The sequence below is a fragment of the Zootermopsis nevadensis genome, unplaced genomic scaffold (genome assembly GCF_977971745.1).
Source record: "Zootermopsis nevadensis isolate Lab colony 2312 unplaced genomic scaffold, Znev_1.0 Znev_ptg000028l, whole genome shotgun sequence".
NCBI lineage: Eukaryota > Metazoa > Arthropoda > Insecta > Blattodea > Termopsidae > Zootermopsis > Zootermopsis nevadensis.
This window is the reverse complement of record NW_028259160.1, coordinates 23,499,449-23,512,517: the sequence shown is the minus strand read 5'-3', so window position 1 is coordinate 23,512,517 and position 13,069 is coordinate 23,499,449. Positions and strand designations below refer to the sequence as shown.

The following is a 13,069-nucleotide window of genomic DNA, read 5'->3' as shown; positions in this document are numbered from 1 at the left end:
CCAGCGATGAACTGGAGGTTTCTCAGATGACGTCGTCGCTGGACATGGCAATCGTCCGTTGTTTCTCGTGTCGTCTGCTACAAGTTCACTCACGTTTCAGAGCTACGCGCTACCTCCATTCACAAAGCAATGAGCAATTTTAGTTGACTTCTTTTTTTTTTTTTGGGGGGGGGGGAGGCTCTCTATGACTTCTGTATTATTTGATTTATATATAATATGAGCGACGTTCTTTGCAAATGACTTGACAATGCGAGCTTTCATAACTCTGAAAGAACAAGGGAATTAATAGAAAGTGTCGGATGCAAAGTTGTATTTTTGCCACCATACTCGCTAGATTTAAATCCAATTGAGAACTTTTGGTTTGTCATCAATGCACACTTTAATTTGCTAGTACGCTACTATATAATTAATAATTATAATGTAACAAGTCTTGGAAATTTTAGCTGCTGTTAAAATCTGATCTCATTGAAAGTCAACTCAAATGCGAAAATTTAAAGACGAAATAGTGACATATGTCGTTCTTCTACCTGTTATAAAGGGAGATGGAAACAAGAGGTATACAAGCAAGTGTTACAGTTTTCGATGTTTCTACAATCGGAAAAAATAAAAGTACAAGTTATTTATTTATTTATTTATTTATTAAATAACAATTATAACAATCTGAAAACTTCATTTAAAATCTCAGTGGCGGCGTTTCAATTATTTCGGCTTCAAAAAGCCTGTATTATTTTATTCACACTTAATTTGCATGTGATTTCGTTGTCCACTACGTCTCGTCCCTAATTTCAGTGTCAATCTCCCATCAATCCACACTTTAGTGTCCTAGTACCGATGCCTACGATATTATAAAATTTCAATCATTTCTCAATTACTTTCACTGAATGAACTTTGTCTACGTCAGAGGTGGTTAAATTTGGACTGTACGTCTCTCCTGCAATATGATTGTAATCTAAGGGCAAAGCTATGTAAATAAATAAAGATAATGTAGTTTTCAGCCCCATGAAATTTTCCAAATTGAAAATCTTCCCCGCTTTATAGTTTGTGTTAGCAGACGCTTAAGTCACCTCAAAATTACTTAACTTGAAAAGCTAGCCGTTACTCAGATCATCAAAACAGAAAATCCCCACTTTTTAAAATCTGGAAATCTTCTATATATGCTTTACCGAAGACTACCACTGCAACTTAACGCATGGTCTGTGACCTCACACCCTCAACATTTCTAATATTGTGGGCAAACTAACTGCGTCTTTGCTGGATTCCGCTGATACTCCGTTGCAGCGCAGCGGCTGGACTGCAGGGTCGATGATGTTGTTAGTGGTTAAGAATGCATGCAGCTACAACTCTACACTAACCCGTCTATCCTCTGAGGGTAGGAAGAAGGCGAAAGAGAAGAAAAGAAAGAAGAAGGAGAGTTAATAGAAAGAATCTGAATTCATTTTTCTCAAGGGATGGAAACAGCAAAACATTAATTGGAGACTCAAAATTAAGGAACATTGGAAGGAGTTTAACCCCTGCACCCCAGGCGTTAGTCGTGTGTTAATTTAAAATTAAAGTAATTCGTTTCACTCGCCAGCAAAGATGGTAGAAACGAAATATGCCGGAGAGATGACCGCCGACACTGGAAACACGACAAGAGTGCAGCGTCCGGGTGGAAGCGGCTGAGGAACTCCGGGTTCCCCGGAGCGTGTAGACGCAACCGCACGGGTGAAAATGCCATGAAGATCCTCCTCTGAGTTTCGGAACCACGAAGATTCACTCGCCTTTCCCCTGAAACCAGACAATGTCCCATATAATGACAAGAATTTATATGTAGGGTCTGAAGCTCCATATTATTTAACAGTTTATTAACATTAATTACGATGATAGCAAACCAAATTTAAACATAACAGTGTGTTGTTCATTAATATTTACAACTTTTATTTATCAGACTAGAAGACAAAAGATTCTAAATTCATGGTCAACGTTATTTTGATTAGAACATACAAACAGCTTGGTTGAAAGTTATCTCCTAAACACAACACACTCTTTTCTGAAATGCTAGACTAATTATAGAAAAAGCACTTATTAAAAGCAGCTTGGGGGGGGCGGGGGGATGCGGGTATTATCTGTAACGACACTACGCCTCGGCCTCGCAAGATAGAAATTTGTGCCTTACATCTTCAATCTGCGCGTAAATTGTTATCTCCTGTTCTCACTGTGGTGATTGTGATGATTAAGTTTACCGACGTTTAGGAAGTGATATTGCTACCTCCATCATAACAGCGATGATGGTGGGCCCTTGTGATGACGCAACATCACGAAAGACATTCATAAAACATTCTTCGGTTATGATTATTTGCTCCCAAGTGATTTTGGACCTTACGGGATAACATTTATAAATAACCGTTGCCATGGTAACGCTGCTAAGAGATGTTGGGTCTAATCGGATAATTATTATGATTATTATTGTTTACTACTTTACATTTTTGCCGTCATTCTTAGCGGGCAATTTATTAGTCTCAAAATTTTGCCCGTTATACCCCATAAGATGGCAGGATTCTTCTAAAAGATGAACTTGAAATTACATTGAATAAAGCGATAGTTGTCTACATTTAATGTGTCTTAAGATATGCTTCAGAATATTAAAAAGCACGAGCAAGATCTCTAACGATTGTCTGTCGACGGGGAGAGATTCGAACCCGAAACCTATCGAGTAGGACAACTCAATATTTATTTCTTGTATGTTTACTTACCCAACTCTCCTGATCTGTGTAACTAACCCTGACCGATCATTAAACAGACTACGTGCGCGATGAGGGACCATACATCAAAGGAAGACAGTGATTTCTATCTACACCAAGACATTCCAACAGCACCAGGTTCTAGCCAGTGTGCTCAACGGTTAAACGGGTACGGGGTTACTGCGACCTGCGGTAAACATCTGACCAGTAACGACGTATTACGGAACAGAGAATGACGTCCACACGTTCATAATCCCATGCTCTGGCAAAACAGATACGGGTGTAATTTTTCAATATTCGATTTAAAATAAATTGGATAATAATCATTTTATGCGGAAAAGTTTACAAAGATATGAGAGACTCAAACAAGGAACAGAAATGTGATTAGTCCGTGAAACATTAAACAAGAATAATCTCTTTTAAAATTGACATATTGCAGAGGATATAGAGTCTGGATGTAATGACTCATGCGACTGTGCCATTAGGCGGCCTCATACGACCCGGATTTAAAGAAATCAGATATTATTCGTTCAAGTATCATGTGGAGTAACAAATATTTCCGAGGAACATATTTCTTCCATCCTCAGGGCTAAAGATTGGTGAGCATTAATGTTCCATTCTACAACATTAGGTGTAACTGGGAGGATAATATTAAAATCGTTCTTACGGAAATACTTTTCAAGGTTGCGAAATGGATTAATATGGCTCAGGAAAGACACCAGTGACGGGATTTTGTGAACACTACGCTGAACTTTCCATTCAAGGCGGATAATTTGACTGGCTGAGCCTATTGTTAGCTTCTAACTCCCACCTCAGAAATTCGCAAGACTACCTTTGATGGTCATATCGATGGCAAAGCATGTAAAATTTAAAAAAAAAAGTTGTATGGCATCTGGTGTCATTTCAATAAAATAAATTCTTTCTAAAATAATTAATAATGCCATACACGCATACGATAAAAATAGAAATTGAAGTCTCACTGATTATTACAGAAATTTGGACATATAATAATAATAATAATAATAATAATAACAATAATATTTGCTTTAAAGAGTTATTTTGATCTGGGACCATGCACAGCTACTGTATAACTCACAGTCGAACGCACGTATATGTACGATGATGTCCGACGCTACCAGAAGCTTGCTGGAATATCGGATGGATACCGGCCTTGCGATACGACCTTAAGGTCAAAACGTGCCCCCCATTTCCAAACAACCATTCGTAGTCAATACTCTTCGTTTCTAACACGTACTACTAACATTACACAGACCGATTTTCGTCAAATTCGATATTAACTGTATGTCACTATCTGTTACCTTCCATTGGTACTATCAGCCATGACCCTCGTTATTAATTTATGTATTAAAAGTACAAAGCCACGATTAAGAATATCCATAAATTTAAACTTGCATGCATCTAGGACAACAAATTCTGAATGTATTAGGCATTGGACATGGCAGATAGCTCCAAAATTGACTTTCGATATTACGCCCGTGCGCACAGACATGTTTAATTTGTTACCATGCACTTGGGCAAACATTACACGGATCCCTAGGGTCAAATAAACAGGTCACGCCGCCATTGTGCCAATTCTTTCAAGTACTGCATAATTTTTTGACGGCGTCTCCATGAACAGCGGAGAATTTTATGGAAGTGCATTAAGACGCACTCTTTCAACCAAGGTCAACAGTTCATTGCACGAAATAACAGAAAAAGATAATTATTTGTCTGAATTCGATTCTACAAGGAATTTAATCCATGGTTACACGTGATATGAGCAATGCGACAAAGTTGGAGAATGTGTAATATTCCTAAGAATTCCATTCACGCAGTGCATTTATTGAGACTATCTGCTGGTTTCTTCCAGCTTAAAACATGTTTTCAAACACGGCAGCAATTTCTTTCTCGTACTGAACACGTACACGTGTTCAACTTATCAAATGGGACACGAAGTGCTGGAAACAGCGACTTCTTCAAGTTTTGTTATTATTCTCGAGACAGTATTCAATGGCGCAACAAATATTCGAGCTGAGGAACGACTGGATTTTAGAGCAACACACACCTGAACGCGGTCCTAAATTCGTCAGAATCTGTCGAGAATAGATGAACCAATTTATTGTAACCTGAGTGTCAACCCATCCTAATCTTCGGAACTTATTAAAAACACAGACAGACAGAGAGAGATGTTCCAACTAAGTTAACAGTCCTATAATATTTCTTGATCATTTAGACAGGCGTAATACTTCGTTTCTCACTCTGTAAGACAATCCGAACTTGTAAACACTTAGGGAAAGAGATTCAAGAAGATTATTTACAAGCGAGTGGGGCGAAGTAATACTGATAAAGAAAAAAGTTTGTAAACGGTACATTAAGCCTTCAACAGAGAATGCTAAATACCAAGTAGTTCAATTCTGAAAGTTTACTTCAACGTATGTACCAAGTGTTTTAATTATGATGCCTTTAATATTTATGGCTTTTGTATGATTCTCGGAATAAACAGCGATCATTTCCTTAAACAGCGTTAACCAGTTGATCTTCGTAATGGTGAAGAGTTGTGTTTTCTTCGCGGTAGACTGAATTCTTAAATATTATTCAGACGACCTACGGCTTCATGGGGTTAATGATGCTTATTTTTTACATTTCAAAGAGCACACAAAAAGTTAAGTTATGAAACCTCTTAAGAAGGGAATGAATTATTTCAGAAGATTTAGTAGCGGTGAGACTTAATATTAACTGTGTTTTTGTATAAAGAGTATCTAGAGATGTGAATCAGACTGCAGTGACTCACGATAGACTCAAATTTCGGTTTCCTTGCAGTTGTAACCCTTCAGTTTCCATAACAGAGGAATTTCATTGATTAGGAAAATAGATTAGGTACTCAATTTGACGATATTTTATATTACTATACACAGAATAAACTGAAAGTCGACAAAACTGCAATTTTTATTAGCGAAGAGTAATTATAACTGTTATAAATTACGCCTTCATAGTTTTCTGACTCGAGATACTGTAAACTGGTGTAGCTTTAATTCAATATATATCTCTACTGTGTTGCTACAAGTGGACTTGAATATCAACGCACTTCCTCTTGGTCTACGCTCCTGTATTCCATCACCATCCTTCGGGATACAACGCAGAACGATACTTCGTTCTGATGACTACCTCAATCAAGCAAAGGATGTTGAAAATGTTTCTCCATATTTTGGGAAACTCTGCTCTATACAGCGCTACATTCTAACAGCTCTGTCTAATTCCATTACCGCGTAAAGGACGCCTACTCAGTCGCGTCCCTGGTAGACGGCTAATCCAAATCAATACAGACTCCGTACGCAATACTCGGTCCACCTAACACCAACAGCATTTCCTTACGAAATTTATCCAACAGAAATGACGTAAGGACGACCAGTCAGTTTTTTAAAATTTCTGTGTCTATACACGAAGAGAAAGGCTTTGACCAGTTAAACGACTTTCAGCTACAGGATGACTGCCGTACATGTTTACATCAAGAGAGACGCAAGAAACTGGTCTCATACCGCAAGTGTGCGTGTCTATCACGTCTCTGCGATTGTCTGCATTTTCTCCTTTTCCAATTCTCAAATGATCTGTAACTTTTCCTTTCTGTTTCCAACTCATAAAAGAACTCGATTCCTTACCGTACGTAGGGGGGTTTCAAACATTCTTTGATTTTGGCGATATCGGTACCTTCGCGAAATCCCATCCACGCAGACCAGGCTTTACTCAGACACTACATTACCGTCGAGACATAATAATTTCTAATTTCCCACAGAACACTATCTACGAAAGTCATTATAATTTTGAATCGACCTTGAAATAATACATCACCGTACTCACCCGAGTCCATCGCTCACTGGTGCCTCATCGTTTGAGACGTATCGAGCCAGACGACGTCACAGAGCAGCGTCCAGGAGCGAGACGTGGAAAAATCTTCAGGTTCAGAGGTTCACGACGGCGATGAAGAATGATGATATCATAATCACCGTGAATGTGAAGGGGGCTCCGCCAATCACCTCAAAGCAGACATAATGACAAGAATTTATAATTACGTCGCTTCTGTACTGAACCCCCCGAGGAGGAAATTGCCAGATTACGTTACTGAGGCCACGATCGTCCCAGGCCGGGAGGTGGTACGGCTTGGGGGGTGGAGGTAAAGCGGTGAAAAGTCAAAAGAAAACCAAATGAAACTACTTCGAATAACTCCGGCTTGGTATCCAACTCCAGACGCCCAACTCAACCCCCACAAACCCTGACTTGCCTTCCGACTTTCTCCTCGAGTCGTTATCTCTCCGGCGGACACACACAGACTGTCCTAACTGCCCTGCTGTCTGATCAGGGTCTCGAACCCGCCGACTCCAAAGAACTTAGAGAGGGGAGATAAGCCACTTCGAGCCATGAGGCATGGCTCAGTACGTACGCTCTGAAACTTGATCAGTGGGCATTATCTGACAATATCTCACCGGAGTCCTTAGTTCGCTGCTGCTGTAATATAATTTTCGGGTTGACGTGTTAGCGACCTCACGATGTAAGCGGCCGTCATCCTCACCGCTCCGTAAACCTCAAGTCTTGAACGAGTGTCACGTGGTTGTTAACACTGACCTAGAAGGAGACGGAATGCATGGGCAGAATCACAGAACAATCAAAACGTAAAATAGAATAATATCTCAGAATACCTAGTTCAGTGTTGCAACGTCATTTCAGCCATCTTGTCTTGTGTGACGTAGGCCAAGTCACGTTTTATCGGGAACAGCACGCAATATAAGTTTTTCTTTCAACGTACTTTCAGAACTCTCTATTTCAGAGGCTGGAATATTTCATGCAACTCACCTTGAATGACTTAAGCGGGTTCGCGTTGTACAGGACGTAGCACCCGAGGACACACAACAGGACACATGTACTCTCGCATGAGCGTGTCACAGTCCTAGAGAAAAATATATAGACGATCTTATATCACTCCACTTTCTCCATGGAAAAGCGACGTAATTCACCTGTAAAGCCGCCAGAAAGAAATGCCGATAAGTCAAGGTCGTTATCTATCCGACCAGGTTAAATCTGTATTCATTATGATAAGGTCAAATCCAGGAGTCAATTATAATCAATATTACAATTTTCATCGATTTGTGCTTACATTACACGTACAGTGAATGACAAAAGAGGTGGAAATCCACACAATAAGAATTTATTATTATTATTTTCGCTTCAGATTCCAGGATTACATTTTCAATGGTGCAAGGGTTAATAAAATCTAACTCAAAGACGTTTGTAATTTCTAGAGAAAATCGGTTAGTATTTTCACTATCACGAAATCGCCTGCATTATTTAAAGACTCGTACTACCACCACGAAAGCTTCAACGACTTTTTGGCTGTCGAATAAATCGAGAAATAAAGCAAACACAAGCTGAGACGTAATATCAAAATGGCCGACTAAAGCCCCAACTTACGTAAAGACAGCGTACATACGCGCTGTACCGGAGCAGGAGACAGACTAACGGAAAAAACACAACTTGTTCGTTGGAAACAAGTTTCGCGGAGCATGCTGGGAAAGGCAAAGATGATAAACTCATCCAACGCGTGTCGGCAGAGATGACTAAGGGGCAGATAAAATTATACGTCCAGTAATAAAACACTGGAAGCGAAAATACTACGAGCAGCGAAAAATCAATGATTCAATCGAATGAAACCAAATCGCGGGACGGAGGGTCAGCCTCAGACCGTAAATGGTCGTAGAGAATAAAACGAAGCTCGAAAGACGAAAAATAAACGGCAGCGTCCTCTGTGCGGAAACATGGAGACCCACCACAAGCGCCAACCCGCACAGAGGGAGGAAGTTATTATTTTTGAAAAGGCAAATATCTCCCGATCTCTAGGAATCTGAGAGACAAAACTTATGTCACTTTGAGGGAACATATATGTCATCGTCATGTCAGAGTCACGTCAATGTATGTCGAAGGGTTTGGAGGATAGAGACATTTTAATTTTTCGAGATTATTTGAAAGTCAATTACTGAAAAGGCAAATATCTCTCGATCTGTAGGAACCTGAGAGACAAAACTTATGTCACTTTGAGGGAACGTATATGTCAACTTCATGTCAGAGTCACGTCAATGTATGTACAAGGATTTGGAGGATAGAGACATTTCAATTTTTCGAGATTATTCGAAAGTCAATTTATGAAAAGGCAAATATCTCCCGATCTGTAGGAATCTGAGATACAAAACTTATGTCGCTTTGAGGGAACGTATATCTGATCATCATGTCAGAGTCACGTCAATGTATGTCCAAGGGTTTGGAGGATACAGACATTTTAATTTTTCGAGATTATTCGAAAGTCAATTTTTAAAAGGCAAATATTTCCCGATCTGTAGGAATCTGAGAGACAAAACTTATGTCTCTTTGAGGGAACGTATATGTCAACTTCATGTCATAATCACGTCAATGTATGTCCAAGGGTTTGGAGGTTATAGACATTTAAATTTTTAGAGATTATTCGAAAGTCAATTTTTAAAAGGCAAATATCTACCGATCTGTAGGAATCTGAGAGACAAAACTTATGTCACATTGAGGGAACGTATATGTCAACTTCATGTCAGAGTCACGTCAATGTATGTCCAAGAGACATTTTAATTTTTCGAGATTATTCGAAAGTCAATTTTTGAAAAGGCAAATATCTCCCGATCTGTAATAATCTGAGAGACAAAACTTATGTCACTTTGAGGGAACGCATATGTCAACTTCGTGTCAGTGTCACGTCAATGTAAGTCAATTTTTAAAAGGCAAATATTTACCGATCTGTAGGAATCTGAGAGACAAAACTTATGTCACTTTGAGGGAACGTATCTGTCAACTTCCTGTCAGAGTCTCGTCAATGTATGTCCAAGGGTTTGGAGGATAGAGACATTTAAATTTTTCGAGATTATTCGAAAGTCAATTATTAAAAGGCAAATATCTCCCGATCTGTAGGAATCTGAGAGACAAAACTTATGTCACTTTGAGGGAACATATATGTCATCGTCATGTCAGAGTCACGTCAATGTATGTCGAAGGGTTTGGAGGATAGAGACATTTTAATTTTTCGAGATTATTTGAAAGTCAATTACTGAAAAGGCAAATATCTCCCGATCTGTAGGAACCTGAGAGACAAAACTTATGTCACTTTGAGGGAACGTATATGTCAACTTCATGTCAGAGTCACGTCAATGTATGTACAAGGGTTTGGAGGATAGAGACATTTAAATTTTTCGAGATTATTCGAAAGTCAATTTATGAAAAGGCAAATATCTCCCGATCTGTAGGAATCTGAGAGACAAAACTTATGTCACTTTGAGGGAACGTATATGTCAACTTCCTATCAGAGTCACGTCAATGTATGTCCAAGTGTTCGGAGGATAGAGACATTTAAAGTTTTAGAGATTATTCGAAGGCAATTTTTGAAAATTCAAATATCTCCCGATCTGTAGGAATTTGAGAGACAAAACTTATGTCACTTTGAGGGAACGTATATGTCAACTTCATGTCAGAATATCGTCAATGTATGTCTAAGTGTTTGGACGATACAGACATTTTAATTTTTCGAGATTATTCGAAAGTCAATTATTTAAAGGCAAATATCTCCCGATCTCTATGCATCTGAAAGACAAAACTTATGTCACTTTGAGGGAACGTATATGTCAACTTCATGTCAGAATCTCGTCAATGTATGTCCAAGGGTTTGGAGGATAGAGACATTTAAATTTTTCGAGATTATTCGAAAGTCAATTTTTAAAAGGCAAATATCTCCCGATCTGTAGGAATCTGAGAGACAAAACTTATGTCACTTTGAGGGAAAATATATGTCAACTTCCTGTCAGAGTCACGTCAATGTATGTCCAAGGGTTTGGAGGATAGAGACATTTAAGATTTTAGAGATTATTCGAAAATCAATTCTTAAAAGGCAAATATCTCCCTATCTGTAGGAATCTGAGGGACAAAACTTATGTCACTTTGAGGGAACGTATATGTCAACTTCCTGTCAGAGTCACGTCAATGTATGTCCAAGGGTTTGGAGGATAGAGACATTAAAATTTTTAGAGATTGTTCGAAAGTCAATTTTTAAAAGGCAAATATCTCCCGATCAGTGGGAATCTAAGAGACAAAAATTATGTCACTTTGAGGGAACGTATATGTTAACTTCATGTCAGAGTCACGTCAATGTATGTCGAAGGGTTTGGAGGATAGAGACATTTAAATTTTTAGAGATTATTCGGAAGTCAATTATTAAAATTCAAATATCTGCCGATCTGTAGGAATCTGAGAGACAAAACGTATGTCACTTTGAGCGAACGTATATGTAAACGTCCTGTCAGAGTCACGTCAATGTATGTCCAAGGGTTTGGACGATAGAGACATTTTAATTTTTCGAGATTATTCGAAAATCAATTATTAAAAGGCAAATATCTCCCGATCTGTATTCATCTGAGAGACAAACCTTATGTCACTTTGAGGGAACGCATATGTCAACTTCATGTCAGAGTCTCGTCAATGTATGTCCAAGGGTTTGGAGGATAGAGACATTTTAATTTTTCGAGATTATTCGAAAGTCAATTTTTTAAAAGGCAAATATATCCCGATCTGTAGGAATCTGAGAGACAAAACTAATGTCACTTTGAGGGAACGTATATGTCAACGTCATGTCATAGTCATGTCATTGTATGTCGAAGGGTTTGGAGGATAGAGACATTTAAATTTTTAGAGATTATTCGAAAGTCAATTATTAAAAGGCAAATATCTCCCGATCTGTAGGAATCTGGAGATAAAACTTATGTCACTTTGAGGGAATATATATGTCAACTTCCTGTCAGAGTCACGTCGATGTATGTCCAAGGGTTTGGAGGATAGAGACATTTTAATTTTTCGACATTATTGGAAAGTCAATTATTCAAAGGCAAATATCTCCCGATCTGTAGGAATCTGAAGGACAAAACTTATGTCACTTTGAGGGAACGTTTATGTAAACTTCCTGTCAGAGTCACGTCAATGTATGTCCAAGGGTTTGGAGGATAGAGACATTTAAAATTTTAGAGATTATTCGAAAGTCAATTTTTGAAAATTCAAATATCTCCCGATCTGTAGGAATCTGAGAGACAAAACTTATGTCACTTTGAGGGAACGTATATGTCAACTTCATGTAAGAATCTCGTCAATGTATGTCCAAGTGTTTGGACGATACAGACATTTTAATTTTTCGAGATTATTCGAAAGTCAATTATTTAAAGGCAAATATCTCCCGATCTCTATGCATCTGAAAGACAAAACGTATGTCACTTTGAGGGAACGTATATGTCAACCTCGTGTCGGAATCTCGTCAATGTATGTCCAAGGGTTTGGACGATAGAGACATTTTAATTTTTCGAGATTATTCGAAAGTAAATTTTTAAAAGGCAAATATCTCCCGATGTGTAGGCATCTGAGAGACAAACCTTATGTCTCTTTGAGGGAACGCATATGTCAACTTCATGTCAGAGTCTCGTCACTGTATGTCCAAGGGTTTGGAGGATAGAGACATTTTAATTTTTCGAGATTATTCGAAAGTCAATTTTTAAAAGGCAAATATCTCCCGATCTGTAGGAATCTGAGAGACAAAACTTATGTCACTTTGAGGGAACATATATGTCAACTTCCTGTCAGAGTCACGTCAATGTATGTCCAAGGGTTTGGAGGATAAAGACATTTAAATTTTTAGAGATTATTCGAAAGTCAATTATTAAAAGGCAAATATCTCCCAATCTGTAGGAATCTGAGGGACAAAACTTATGTCACTTTGAGGGAACGTATATGTAAACGTCCTGTCAGAGTCACGTCAATGTATGTCCAAGGGTTTGGAGGATAGAGACATTTAAATTCTTAGAGATTGTTCGAAAGTCAATTTTTAAAAGGCAAATATCTCCCGATCAGTGGGAATCTGAGAGACAAAACTTATGTCACTTTGAGGGAACGTATATGTTAACTTCATGTCAGAGTCACGTCATTGTATGTCCAAGGGTTTGGAGGATAAAGACATTTTAATTTTTCGAGATTATTCGAAAGTCAATTTTTAAAAGGCAAATATCTCCCGATCTGTAGGCATCTGAGAGACAAACCTTATGTCACTTGAGGGAACGCATATGTCAACTTCATGTCAGAGTCTCGTCAATGTATGTCCAAGGGTTTGGAGGATAGAGACTTTTTAATTTTTCGAGATTATTCGAAAGTCAATTTTTGAAAAGGCAAATATCTCCCGATCTGTATTAATCTGAGAGACAAAACTTATGTCACTTTGAGGGAACGTATATGTAAACTTCATGTCATAGTCACGT

The 13,069-nt window shown here is 38.4% G+C and overlaps 1 long non-coding RNA gene across 1 annotated transcript; it reads right to left on the bottom strand.

Moving 5' to 3' along the window:
• Positions 1–1,158: 1,158 nt before the first annotated feature.
• LOC147872435 (uncharacterized) lies at positions 1,159–8,338 on the bottom strand. The gene is made up of 5 exons (XR_015537419.1): positions 8,181–8,338; positions 7,566–7,726; positions 7,199–7,337; positions 6,576–6,751; positions 1,159–1,767 (listed from the first exon to the last, which is right to left on the bottom strand). It is a non-coding gene; the product is annotated as an uncharacterized LOC147872435 (long non-coding RNA).
• Positions 8,339–13,069: the final 4,731 nt, after the last annotated feature.